Raw genomic sequence first — 14,823 nt, forward strand, 5'->3', positions numbered from 1 at the left:
CAGGGGGTTGAGGTTCCACCCTCTATCACCCACAGAGCAGGGCCGATCAGGGGGTTGGGGCACCGCCACTCTCACACTCAGGGCAGGGCCGATGGGGAGGTTATGGCTCTACCCCGTCACACACAGAGCAGGGCCTGTGGGGTGAGGGGGTTGGGGCGCCGCATCCTGTCACACACAGAGCCGCAGGGCGATCAGGGGGTTTGGGCGCTGCACCCTGTCACGCTGATCCCAGTGCCGGGAGGCCTCTAAGCTCTGCTGATCCCAGTGCTGGGAGGCATATTACCCTTTTACTATATAGGATAGAGGCCTGGTGCATGGGTGGGGCCAGCTGGTTTGCCCTGAAGGGTGTCCTGGATCAGGGTGGGGGTCCCCACTGGGGTGCCTGGCCAGCCTGGGTGAGGGGCTGATGGCTGTTTGCAGCTGGTCACACACCCTTCAGGGTGGGGGTCCCCACTGGGGTGCCTGGCCAGTCAGGGTGAGGGGCTGAGGGCTGTTTTCAGGCCGACTGAAGCTCCCAACTGCTCCTTTTTTTCTTTTTATTCTGGGCCAGCTTTAGCTCTGGCTCCAGCTCTGTGGCCTCTGCTGCTGAAAGCAAGTATCTGTTTTGTTTGGGTTCTATAATCGAAACAATGTATAACTCCAGCTCTGAGATCCTGGCCAGCTGAAAGCAGGTTTCTGGGGTTTTGTTTAGCTTCTATATTTGTTACAATGTTTCTTAAACTGAAAGCTCAGAGGCTGGCAAGGCAGGTGGGGAACATTTGAGTCCTCCGTCACTGAAGCAAGCAAGCCTCATGTTCGCTACCAGCTGCCTGGCTGCCGGCCGCCATATTGGCTGGCAGTTAACTTGCATATCGCCCTGATTAGCCAATGGGAAGGGTAGCTGTCATACACTAATTACCATGTTTCTCTTTTATTAGATAGGGTAGGCAAGAGGGGAAGCAATAGGGTGGTCCTTGGCATCTGACACTGGTGGGGTGACTGCTGATCAGATTGTCCTTGTCCCTTCTCTCCAGATAGCGATTTCTTATTTGGGTCTGTCATGGCAATTCAGGGCAAAGCAGTCTTGAAATCTCAATGCAAACTTATTATAAAGATATTATAATGGCCTGTTGTTGCTTTTAGGTCAATATAGCTGCCCAATCTGGTTGAGATCCATTTTTTTCTCAACTACAGGAATTGGGGAGAAAAAACCGAGGGGAACAGGTGGTCAATAAAAGTCAAGTTCAGGAAATTCCAGCCTAAATGGAAAAGGAGAGAAATAGAACTTGAGGCCTTTGTTTGCTTTTCTAACTTTTCTGCCTCAAGAACGTAGGGAGAGAGGAAGGCCTGGAATTTCCGATCCAAGGGATCAGCACATGTGAAGACAAAAATTGTGTAAGAACAAACACAGCTTAAAGATCTATCCATCTTAGGTAGGAACACTGATGACAGTGTTCCTGAACTGTATAAAAATATCTTTAATTCCCATTTCCCTATTTCTACTCTAGGAAAATCAGTTGCATAATTCCTGCCTCCTTGGTATTTAGAGAATTATGTGGCTTTTACAGAGTTGACCATCTTGGCCAAAGGGAGTAGGCGCAAAGTATGGAGAAGATTCCAAGAGCAGCAGAGGAGGAATAAAAGGGATGAGCCGGCAGGGAATCTGAGCACTGTGACAAAGCTTTGGGCAGGACACTTGGGCACATTCAGTGATTGACAGAGCACTTTGCAGTGTATTCAGAGGCATCCTTTGGTAGGATACTCAGGCAAGTGAGATTTATCCTCAGCCCCCTGAGCATGCTCCCCCTTCTCCTCTCCCTTCTCCTTTCCTCTCATCTTTCCCTGCTCCCTCCCTCACCAGCACTGCCCACCACCATTAATGTAAGGGCAGAGTCTGATTCCACAATATAAAAACATGCCTGAGGTTGAGAAAGAAGGACTAGATGGAAATGTTGAGGGAGGGCTGGGAGAGAAGCAGTTCCTGGGCAGCCCTCCTGGTGTGATGCTCCCAAATATCCCAGGTTTCCCTCTCTGAGACAGTGTCAATGCTCGCCGTGCATCCCAATGCTAGCAACACCCCCATAACCCTCACAGGAGGATTTGTCACTTTTTTGTTATTATTGTTAATCCTCGCTCACCTAAGGATATTTTTCCCTTTTTTTTTTTTTTTTTTTTTTTTTTAGAGAAAATGGGAGGGAGGGAGGGAGGGAAGGAGGGACATCCATGTGAGAGACTGGTAGCCTACCACATGCTCTCAACCAGGGCCAGGGATCAAACCTGCAACCCAGGTACATGCCCTGGACTGGTAATCAAACCCTGGACCCTTAGGTGTGTGGGGGCCAATGCTCTAACCATTTAACAACACCAGCCAGGGCAATTTGGGACTTATTTTTAATGTGTGATCATTTCCATCTTTGGAAAGGGTGGAAACGCTGGTCCCTTTTATTTGATGCTCCCAACCTCCCTTCTCTGATTGACCAACTTCCACTGATCCTTCAAGGCCAGCTCAGGGGTCACTGTCCCTTGTCCCTGTGGAAGCTTTCACTGTGCCCCAGCTCAATGAACTGCTCCCATCGCTGTGCTCTCAGACATGCACACATCTTTGCTCCTGTATCCATCACTCTGTATTTGTGATTATCTGCTTATGTTCTCTATTTCCCTTCCATTGACTCCTTCAAAATAGGGACTATGTTCCACTCACTTTTAAGTCTTTGTGCCTAGTCTAGGGCTGGCACATGAAGACATGCAGTAAACATTTGCTTGTGACTATATATTTGAAGGTATAAATTAGAAAGGTTTGGCCTGCACTCTTTGCCTCACTCTACCTTTTTCCCCCTCCCAGTTACAGAGAGTATTGTATATGGCAGTCAAGAAGTAATGTCCTGACCTTGTTATTGTGGCGTGAGGCCTAAAAATTAAGGTCCACTATTATGTATGCCTTGACATCTGGGGAAAACTGGGAGACCTCCAATGCCTATCACAAGTTCCCTCCCCGCCCTGCTCCAGAGGATAGGTCCCTTAGCCGAACAGCCCTTCTTATCCAATAGCCCAGGTATCATTCCTGCTTACCCCCGAGTCGAGTCGTGGGTTTCAGTTCCCTGCCAGCCCTCAGAATTCAAACAAGCCAATCACATCCTCCCATGGAATCTGGGGGCACCCCATTCTTTTGATTCCACAAAGAAGCCTGTTGCCTCCCTCCCCCCAGCTCCTAATCCCCAGCTCCTGGTTGTTCATTCTATTACAGTGTGCAACCTCCATGTAGCCCTGGGTTCGGTATGCTCCTCCCCCTGACTAAGGTGACTAAGAAGCTGCTGTTAATCTCATCCACCCAGTGTCAGGCATTGTGTGTCTGGCCACCCCCATAATTCTAAGGCAGAAACCCCGCCCTCACCAATGGCATGAATAGGAGGCAATTAAAACCATCAGTTCCAGAGTTTCATGTCATGCTGGGCTCCTGAGTTCCTAAGGTAGAGCCAGTGATCTGTGCATGGTCCCCAATGCTATTGAAAAAACAAAAACAAAAAACCTTACCAAAAAGTGTGTGTACCTGAGTAAAGGCTACAAAGGTTATGAATACTACTACATGTTGGGTCATCCAGATATTTCAAAACATGGCAGCCATGGAGTGGAAAATGTAACTTCTAAAAGGTCTTTAGTTGAGAATTTCTGGCCTCAACCAACCTGTTTTGTAGGATTGCTGAGGTTAAACTCCAAGAGAGCCCCGGGCCAATTCCCTTACATGCCATATTGTTTTGTCCTCTTTAACCCAACTTAAACCAAGGGGAATCCATTAGGACCAAAGCACTGCCCAGCTAGGGTAATCCAAACAAGAGCAGATTGTTTGGGCTTCAATTATTTCCATAAATACATCACTTTCCACCTGACATCTGTGTTAGGCCAGTTATCTGTAACTACATTTTAAGTTTTTGAAAGAACAGGCTCCTCCCAATCAGCAGTTTTGAGAAATCACAACTTCAAGATGCAAATCAGTGTCCCCTCATTTAATAAATTGCTTACTATATAAATATATAATAATGTTTAAGATACAAGTATTAGAAAAAAAATGGGAGATGGGGGGGTAACAACAACTGAAAACTAAAATAAGCTTCAGAAATCTATCAGAGTGATGTTCTCTTAAACGAACTTCCCTTGCTGAGTCATTTTTTATTGCTTTGGTAACTAATTTCAAAAGTGGCTTTGTGTTAGCAAAAAGTTCAGATTTCATCCACAGTTCAAGTCCCCAAGTTTCTGGGTAAGTACCTGAAATCAGCAAGGGATTACTGCCTGATGTACCAGCCACAAGCCATTTCAGCCCACATCACTGCCATCTCTAACAGGTATTTTTTATAAGGTTCTTTGGAATCCAGAGGAGTTGAATACACCTGATAAATATCTGAGACATCTTGGACATGGTTCAAAGTCATTTTTTTCTAAGTAAAGACATTATACTAAAGCTAGCGATGGACTATATTCACCTTTTCAAATTCCCTAAATCAGTGGTCGGTAAACTCATTAGTCAACAGAGCCAGCTATCAACAGTACAACGATTGAAATTTCTTTTGAGAGCCAAATTTTTTAAACTTAAACTATATAGGTAGGTACATTGTTATTAACTTAATTAGGCTACTCCTAAGGCTTAGGAAGAGCCACACTCAAGGGGCCAAAGAGCCGCAGTTTGCCGACCACGGCCCTAAATATTCTAACATTTGTATATTTCTATGGGTAGCAATACCATTATTTATTATTTCAACTCTATCTTACTATATGAAGCACTTTACGAAAGCTAGCAAGAATTCTTGGCTTACAAGCCTGAAAAATGGGTTTAATAATTTAGTAAAGCTTAAATAAATGTTTCAATAGTCACATATCCTTCCTTGTCCTTTTCCACCAATAACCTCTTAGGAAACCCAAAAATAGCACCGTAGACAACAGGTGGCTATGGCATAGCTGCTCTTCTATTCTCGCCCCCCCCCCCCCAGTGTTAAATTCTATTTATAAATATTGCTCCATTCACCTTTATTATAGACAACAACTTACAGAGTAGTTATAGGAACTTGCCCAGTCTCCCGGAACTAGAAACAGCACAGAACTCTCGCCCCAAGCTTTTCCTATTGGCCCCTGGAGAGAGCTGCAGCGCACAGAGATGCTGACAGGTCCCGGCTGCCCTCCGCCCCACATGCTTCCATCCGTGTGAGTCCCGCTGGGACTCGGGCGGGCATCCTTTCCCCGGGCTTCCCAGAGGCGGCGGCGGAAGGAACAGGAAGACTGTGGAAAGGAGCCTAGGTTCCCGGCCTGGTTCTGCCACCGACTGGCAGAGTCCTCTTCCACCAGTTTCTTTTTGGGGCCTCTTTCCTTATCCGTAAGATGAAGACACTGAACCAGATGCTCTTGACAGGTTCTGTCAAATACAAGGTTCTGTGTGTGGTAGATTATTTATGAAGTTGGTCACGATAGTCCTGCCTACCTCCTATTTCCTACCCTTCTCATGTATAATTTGCCAATAATTATAAACAAAGCGCACACATTTTTGACAACTGTATACACCTGCGCATACACCACCACAATCAAGGTACAGAACATTTCTATCCCCCCCCCCCACCCCCCGCCCCCGGAAGTTCTCTCGTGCCCTTTTGTCAACCCCTACCCGCCAGCCCTGGGCAATCAGTGCTCTGCTTCCTGTCCCTCCGGATTCGTTGGCCTTTCGTACAATTTCACATTAAACAGGGTCGTACATCATATACTCTTCTGTGACTGTCTTTTTTCACGCATCGGAGCCACATCCGACCGGCAATGTGCCTATCACCCTTCTCCTAGGAGTGGAGTCCGCGGCCCAATCTGTGCAGCCATGCTCACTAGCCTCCGACTTGCCGTGACCAACGGAGTGTGATCCAAGTGATGCCCTGCGGTCTGTCACCCACCCCGCACCCTTGGAGGGCAGCCACGTGTGAGGGTGCGTGAGCTAGACCCCCGGATTATGGAGACCACCGGGGGCGAGAGGAGGCAGGTGGAGGGGGGGCTGGCCCTGCAGAGGAGAGGCGGCCGCCCGGCCCCAGCCCCAGGGAAGGCACCCGCCGCCGTGGCAGAGCCGAGGGGCCGTCCTTCCTGGGCTCCGCCCGGAGTCCCAGCCCAGCGCGTCCTGGGCAGGTAACGTGACCTTTGCTTCAGCCTCTCCATTCGAGGGCGGCCTATGGCCCAGCAGCGGTAACGGAAATGAACCTTCTGCCCCGTTTTCTTCCAAGGCCCAACGGAAGTTCCCTCAGGTTAAGGCGAATGGTGGCTTTCTTGCTCCTGCAAACACTGAGACTCACATCTGAAGGACAATGGCGTGAGGAAAAACGCTAGGTATAGAAGTGTTTCACTTCAAAGCCTTTCTACTTCTCTTGCTGCCTTTTCTCTTCCCAGCTTGAGGTATACTGACGTGTTAGTTTCAGGTGTGATTCCGCATTTGCAGATATTGTCAAGTAATCACCGGGCACGTCTAGTTAGCAGTGGTTCTCGACCTTCCGGCCCTTTAAATACAGTTCCTCATGTGGTGACCCAGCCATAAAATTATTTTTGTTGCTACTTCGTCACTGTAATGTTGCTGCTGTGATGAATCGTAATGTAAATATCTGATATGCAGGATGGTAGGGGTCGACCGCCACAGGGGTCGCGACCCACAGGTTGAGAACCGCTGAGTTAACATCTGTCAGGAGACCGTTGAAGACATTTCTTCTTGTGATGAAAACTTTCAAGATGGACGCTCTTGGCAACTTCCTCGCGCAATGCAGCATTAACTATAGTTGCAAGGCCAAGCATGACATCCCGTGCCTTATTTTATAACTGAAAGGCTGTACCTTTCCACCGATCCCCCCACCTCCCTCCCCCCAACACACACACACACACACACAGTCCTAGAACAAAGCGCAAGGCCCTGGCTTTCCTTCTTCTGTGGAGAAGGCGGTGGCGGTGGCGGTGTCTCTCCATTATTGCTCCAGAATGAGGAGAGCAGGAGCGAAGAGGCCCGTGGTTCTCGGGTCAGGTGGTTTCCGAGGTTGCGCTGCTCTCGCCGCGCCAGTGAGCCCCGTGCCATGTTTGCTTTTTATTCACCAAGTCAGTATTTTCAGAGACCCGAGTGCTGTGCCAGGTTCCCCAGAACAATAGCGAGCAGACGCCTCCCGGCTCTCCCGTCACGTGGGGCGAGAAGCCAACCGACAAATCCCTGGCGCCGGCTGCGTCTGCGCCGCGAGGGGAGGCGGGCGCGGAGGGCGGGGGACCCGCAGGCACAAGCTCCCGCCCCAAGCTGGCGCGGCGTCACCCAACGAGCTTCCTCCTCCCTCCCTCCCGCCACCGCGGGCCGTCATGGAGTCGCACGGCACGTGCTTCTCCGCGCGCGCACGCCCCTCGCTCAGGCCCCGCGGCCCCGCCTCCTCCCACAGGCCCTCCCCTCCGACGGCACGGGCCCCACCTCACCGACCCCCCGCCCGGCCCCTCCCCCGCCCCGTCAGGGCCCGCGTCCGAGGCGCCGCGGCTCTCGGTCTGTCGGTGAGCTCAGCCCACCTCCGCACTTCCCTGTGAAACCCCATTATTTCTGAGAGAGAGGTTAGAAAGGTCCAGAGAGACTTCGGTCCCGTAGACATTTGTAGAGCAGCGACGGAGACAATATGAAAGGAGACGACGTTAAGGCGCATGGTCGCTTTCTACGACTGCGGACACGAAGACTCAAGTCTGAAGGAACATGTGAGGGAAATGCAGGTTGTCCCATTTAATTGGCGCGGGGAAAGCGCCAGCGGTTCCCGGGCGCTCCCCGCTGGCGGCGGGTGGCCGCCATTCAGGAGAGGCCGTTGGGCACCCGCTTTTTCCTCAGACAAAGCCTCCTTGTAAATCCCTCCGTGTCCCGGTGGCCACGACCGCAATCAGAAAAAATGGAGCTGCCGCAGCCTGTCAGGCGGCCGGACAAAGGCAGAGAGCACGCCGCTCCCCTCCACAGCGTCCCCACCGCGTCCTTCACAAGACGTCGGCCCGTATCGCTATAAAGAGGGGGACGCGCGGCGGAGAAGACGACCCCGCGCCCGCGCCTCGTCCGCTCTGTCCCTCAGCCGGGGCGGCGCCCGCGCCCAGGACCCGGCTCCGCGGGAAGTAGTGCCGTCCGCGCGGAGGGTCGGCTCCGCGGGAAGTAGTGCCATCCGCGCGGAGGGTCGGCTCCGCGGGAAGTAGTGCCGTCGCGCGGAGGGAAACGCCGACGGGCGGCGCGCTCCCGTCTCGCCAGGTGACGCGGCCTCGAAGTGCCACGCGGAGGCCTTCGCCCGCCCGGCCTCTGACAGGGGAGCAGCCCGGGCCGCTCGGCAGGAGCGGGCAGTCCGGGACGCCGGAGGCGGAACGGGGGCGGGGCAGCGGCTCCGGCGCGCTTTGCCAGAGCCTGCACCGGTCCAGGCCCCGTCTGCCCTGAAGCTTGACAGCAGGGTCGGGCCCCGGACCTGGCGGGCTGGGCGGCCGGGCTGGCCGGCAGGACTCGGCCGGCGCCCTCCCCAAACCCCTCCCTCGGGCGCCGGAACCTCGCGCCGCCGGGTGGTTGTGAGGGTCCGCGTGAGACGGTGCCGGTTCGCGTGCCCCACGTGCAGCATACACAGCAGTGTCTCCAAAACAGGGACACGCGGGGACACGGCGTTCACGCGTCTCAGAGCATGACGCCAGGGAACGTAAACGGGCGGTCCGTTTCCGTGAAACCCTGGATGAGGCAAACGCGTTCCCGGAGGCGGCCGCCCGGGAGGGGTGACGCGGGGGGATGGGACGCGCGGGGCGAGAGGGAACCTCGGGGGTAACACAGCATTTCCCCGTCTTGAGGGAGTGGGAGTTACAAAGACCGCTGTCAAAGTGCATCACACTGTAGTCCTCGAGTAGGTGAATTTTAATTACACCTCAAAGAAGTCTGGGGGGGGGGGTTGGTAAATAGTGGCTACGGGTCGTCGAGGAATGAAGGACAGGTTGGTGAGGAAAGGCCACGATTTACAACATCCGAGCGGCCAAACGAGTGGCCCCGTTTCCCGAGACTCGGTGCGCACCGGCACCGGGGCGGCTGGGGTCCGGGAAGGAGACGCCACACCGCCCCGGTAGACGCCGCGCCCAGGATTTGCTGAATTCCACCCCCGCGCCCCCCAGGGCAGCCTCTGGTTCCGCGCGTCGGTCCGGCCCCCGCGGCTCGGGCTCCGGCCCCGCCCCCGCACACCGCGGCTCGGACGGAGGTGCGGGCTCCGCTGCCGTCCTCAGCGCGGGTGACATCGCGAGCCTCCCCGGCGGTGGAGGGCTCAGTTGCGGCGCCCAGGCGGGTTGGGGCACGAGGGCCCACGGGACACACTCGCACGAGAAGTGCAGAGGGCGAGCGGCAGCCCCCAGCACAGGAACCCGCTCCCTCTCCCCGGGCAGGCCTCGCGCTAGGAAGGTTTTCGGACGGTTCCGCCCGGCTTGTCGGCAGGCCGTCCTGGGGACTAGGCCAAGAGTTGACTTTCTTGTGAAGCTGTTTTCGGCTTGATCCACGTTTGCCTTCCTTTGCGTTTCCCCGCACCCGTCCTGCCCGGGGATTGCCCCTCCTCATAAATCTTAGCACTTAAACTTGGCCTCGGGCTCTGCTTTCTAGGTAATCCTTCAGCAGCATTTGGGCTTTAGCTCAGTTCCTTACTAACCGTTTCACAGCCGCAATCACAAAATTAGGGTTATTTGGGGCTCTGGCTTGCTGTCCTGTTAAGCCCTAAACCACGACTTTAAAGGCCTCCAGTTGAGACCACTACCAAATACACACATTTCTACATCCATGCCTCTGTTTAAATTAGTACAGATAAAAGGTTAGTTTTCCTCTTATCGGTGCCTAGTAGTGTTTCCTCTCAAGAATAAAATCCTAGATCACAGGCATGCACGTGCTTCAAATATTTGGAAGCTTGAAAAATTTGAGATGCAAGTGGGTGTAAAATAAAGGAAATGCTTTTCAAGAACGATCATAAAGCTGTTAGTCCGGGGTGGGGGGGGGGGGTCTAATTATGTGTTTGGTTCATTCGTAAAGTCATGTTCTTATCTTTCATAAAATCTCATCAGGGGAGGCTATGCTGAAGCTTGACTCCTGGTTCAGAATGCTTTGCAAAACAATTTTTTTCTTTGTGTTATTTTAAGTATTGAAGACTTCAGTTAAGTTTGTATTTTTAATGATAGCCACTGGCTTTGTGGCCTTCTGTTTATTGCCAGGTTTGTCAGACTCCCCCCCCCCCCCCCCCTTTTGCATCTGTAACTTGATCAACAATAATTTCAGATGGGACTGGCCAGGGTCATATGTTAAATAGGACATTTCCACTTTCTTGGCACAAAATCCTCCCTTTCCTGGCCACTTAAATACTGTTACATAATCCACAAACACGTGGATCTGATGATCTCCTGAGACATATGTTGGCAAAGGTCACACCTGCAAATCTACCTTTTTATTGGCACAATAGTTTTTATTAGACACTTTTCTTGTTTATAATGTGGCCTATCAGAGCATTCAAAAATTATGTTTAAAAGCATGTTCTGCCTACATCATAGTGAATTGATTTTCGCAGAGAAAACTTTGACATCCTATCATGGGAACAATATTTAACCTTTGCATTTAAAAATGTTTTATCTGAGGTTAATTCTAATCATGAAGCCAAGCCATACACATAACGTATTTAAATACCTTTACACAAAAAGAAAAAAAACATTTTAAAACATCTTGGGTTACAAATATGTAGTATCTGAGGACATCCCATTAAGCAAACATGAGAGCTTCTCTTTAAATCCTGGCCCTTGGTTCTTTCCAAATATATGTTCTAGCAAACATTCAGGTTTTATATACTATACAAATAGGTGTTGACCCTTTCAGGATAGGTTGTAAGCTTGCCAATAATACTGCCATTACTCAAACATTTTTAGAATTCTTTAGAATTTGCTACAAGAGATTGAGTCACATTCTTTTAAATGGACGTCATCAGTGACAGCAAATCGTCCTCTCTGAGTAGATTTAGTTTTTAGAAATACCTAAAAGTCATTTGAAATCAGACAAAGTTGAGTACCATTGTTTAGCAGGGGAAAATGGAACACCAAAGAATAAAAATATAAGTAGTATTTTTTTAAAAAATTAAACTGTAAAAAAAAGAGAATTAGGGAAAGATTAAAGCAGATATCAACAAATTAGAAAACAAACAAATACAATTATTGAGCAATTACAAAAATACTTTTTGGAAGAAAGTAGAGAAATACCTGGCAAATCTATTTAATAAGAAAGAGAAAATATAAAATTATAAAGGAGCCCAGCTGATGTGGATTAGTGGTCACAGTTCAATTCCTGGTCAGGGCACATGCCCCGGATGGGGCCTCGATACCCAGTGTTGGGTGTGCTGGAGGCAGCCAGTCAACAATTCTCATCATTGATGTTTCTACCTCTCCCTCTCCCTTCCTCTCTGAAAGCAATAAAAATATATTGTAAAATAAATAAAATTACAAGGGAGAAAGGCATACCAGAAATGGAGAAGTTTGGGTTTTTATTTTTTATATGAAAATACTATGTGTAGTCAACAATATGCTAAAACTTTTTTTTTCTGGAAAAACATATATCACCCAAATTGAATCAGGCAGAAGTAAAAAGAAAAAAAACAACTAAGTGGATCTAACCCAGAGAAGAAATAAAAAAAGGCTCAGCCCTGAGCAAACTCTTGAAAAGTTTGAAGGACATATAATTCCCTTTCTGAATGCATAAAGATATTAAAATTTATTTCATTTTATGAATCAAATATAATTATTATAAAATCTATCAAAATGGTACCAAAATAACACTCAAAAAACATCAACCCACATAAGAAAATCAATGCCAGAATTCCCCATAAATTCATCAGTAAGTTAAATTCACTTAACATGATTAGGTAGATTCTATCCTAGAAATGCCAGAATATTTTTAATACTAAAATAATTAAAATAATTTCGGTCATATAAGAAAAAAATGCCATCTCAATAAATGACAAAAATCTAATACCACCCTCTGATTAAAACAACTAAGTTTACAAAATCATGTAGTAAATATTAAGTCAATATCCAACATCAAATATTTTAGTGTGCTGGGCTGGCATGGCCAAGGGTGACCCTGAGTGGGGGTGATGAAAGGATTAAGAAAAGACAGACAAGAGAATGAAAGCTGGGTCTCGGTGGGACGCTGCTCCCTGATGAGGAGACAGTGCCAGCGCCCACAAGCCGTGTCTTTATTTTATAGCAGATGCCATGAGGCAAAGTAGGGGCGTGATCACGTTGTTTACAGCATTCTTGTGAGTTCCAACCTCACTCAACTACATGCACCTGAACTCTATCACAAGGCACGTGGGGCCACGTGTTCAGACCACAGGCTCAAGCTTACAGCTATAGCTGTTGGCTATGATTGTGCTGGGAAGGCTCTGCCCTCCAGCTGGGACTTGCACATGGCAATGAGAGGACCCTGTCCTTTCATTAGTCCGAGGCTTGAACCTGTCCAAAACACTGTAGCCGTGCCCCATATTTTAGTAAGGTTATAAAAATAATAATGCTCCCAGAAATCAATGGCATTTTTATACACTGATAATGAACTCTCAGAAAGAGAAAGTAAAAAAAAAAAAAAAAAAAATCCTATTTACTATTGCAACAAAAAAATTAAGATACCTAGGAATAAACTTAACCAAGGAGGTAAAAGACCTGTATTTGGAAAACTACAGGATGTTGAAAAAAGAGACAGAGGAAGATATAAACAAATGGAAGAATATACTGTGTTCATGGATTGGTAGAATTAACATCATTAAAATGTCCATATTACCCAAAGCAATCTATAGGTTTGTGCCGCGCCAGCATGGCCAAGGGTGACCCTGAGTGGGGGCGGTGAAGGATTTAGAAAAGACAGACAAGAGAATGAAAGCTGGGTCTTGGTGGGAAGCTGCTTCTCTGATGGAGAGACAGCGACAGCGCCTGAAAGCCAAGTCTTTATTTTATAGCCAGATTCCACTAGGTAAAGTAAGGGCATGGTCAAGATGTTAACAATGTTCTAATCTACTCAATTACATGCACCTGAATTCTATCAAGCCCACATCACTCAGACACCTGGGACCATGTGTTCGGACCATAGGTTCTAGCTTACAACTATAGCCTTTGGCTATAATTGTGCTGGGAGGGCTTTGCCCTCCAAGCTGGGACTTGCACGTGGCTTTGCCATGAGAGGACTGGGCCTTCTCTTTAGTCTGAGGCTTGAACCTGTCCAAACACTGTAGCCGCTCTCCACATAGATTCAACGCAATTGCTATTAAAATACCAACAGCATATTTCACAGATCTAGAACAAATACTCCAAAAATTTATATGAAACCAAGATAGACCCCAAATAGCCGCAGCAATCTTGAGAAAGATCAAAGTTGGAGGGATCACAATACCAGGTATCAGGCTATATTACAAAGTTACTGTTCTCAAAACTGTGTGGTACTGGCACAAGAACAGACATATAGATCAATGGAACAGAACAGAGAACCCAGAAATTGACCCAAGCCATTATGCTCAATTAATATTTGACAAAGGAAACAAGAACATACAATGGAATCAAGACAGTCTTTTCAATAAATGGTGTTGGAAAAATTGAACAGGTACATGCAAAAAAAAAAAAATGATACTAGACTACCAACTTACACCATACACAAGAATAAACTCAAAATGGATAAAAGACTTAAATGTCAGTTGTGAAACCATAAAAATCCTAGAAGAAAATGTAAACATAAAAATATCAGACATCTCACGTAGCAGAATTTTCACAGATACATCTTCTAGGGCAGTGGTCAGCAAACTCATTAGTCAACAGAGCCAAATATCAACAGTACAACAATTGAAATTTCTTTTGAGAGCCAAATTTTTTAAACTTAAACTATATAGGTAGGTACATTGTTATTAACTTAATTAGGCTACTCCTAAGGCTTAGGAAGAGCCACACTCAAGGGGCCAAAGAGCCACATGTGGCTCGCGAGCCACAGTTTGCTGGCCATGGATCTAGGGCCAGAGAAACACAGGGAAAAAAATAATGGGACTACATAAAACTAAAAAGCTTCTTCACAGCAAAAGAAACCAGCATCGAAATGCAAAGGGAACCCAGTATGGGAGAACATTTTTGCCAATGATACATCTGATAAGGGGTTAATTCCCAAAATATATGAAGTATTCTTACCACTCAACAAAAGGAAGGAAAGCAATCCAATTTAAAAAATGGGCACAGGACCCAAATAGATACTTCTCCAAAGAGGACATACAAATGTCCAACAGACATATGAAAAAACGCTCAAAGTCACTATCATCAGAGAGCTTCCAGTTAAAAGGACAATGGCTACCGAATGACAAGTGCTGTCCAGGATGTGGAGAAAAGGGAACCCTAGTACACTGCTGGTGGGAATGCAGACTGGTGCAGTCATTAAGGAAAACAGTATGGAGTTTCCTCAAACAAAAATGGAACTGCTATTTGACCCAGGGATTCCACTTCTAGGAATATATCCTAAGAATTCCGTGACACCAGTCAGAAAAAATATATGCACCCGTATGTTCATAGCAGCACAATTTACAATAGCTAAGATCTGGAACCAGCCCAAGTGCCCATCAGTAGATGAGTGGATGAAAAAAGCTGTGGTACATCTACACCATGGAATTCTATGCAGCTGTAAAAAAGAAGGTTCTACTACCCTTTGAGACAGCGTGGAGGGACCTGGAGATGATTCTGTGCCAGGGCTGACTGGCAGACCCTGAGCGACGATGAACAGATTGCTCTGATACACGGTTCTGTGAAAGAGAGGGCTAAGCGACTCTTTTACTTTAGAAGTAA

The sequence above is a fragment of the Myotis myotis genome, unplaced genomic scaffold, assembly GCF_014108235.1.
Source record: "Myotis myotis isolate mMyoMyo1 unplaced genomic scaffold, mMyoMyo1.p scaffold_m19_p_1, whole genome shotgun sequence".
Lineage (NCBI taxonomy): Eukaryota > Metazoa > Chordata > Mammalia > Chiroptera > Vespertilionidae > Myotis > Myotis myotis.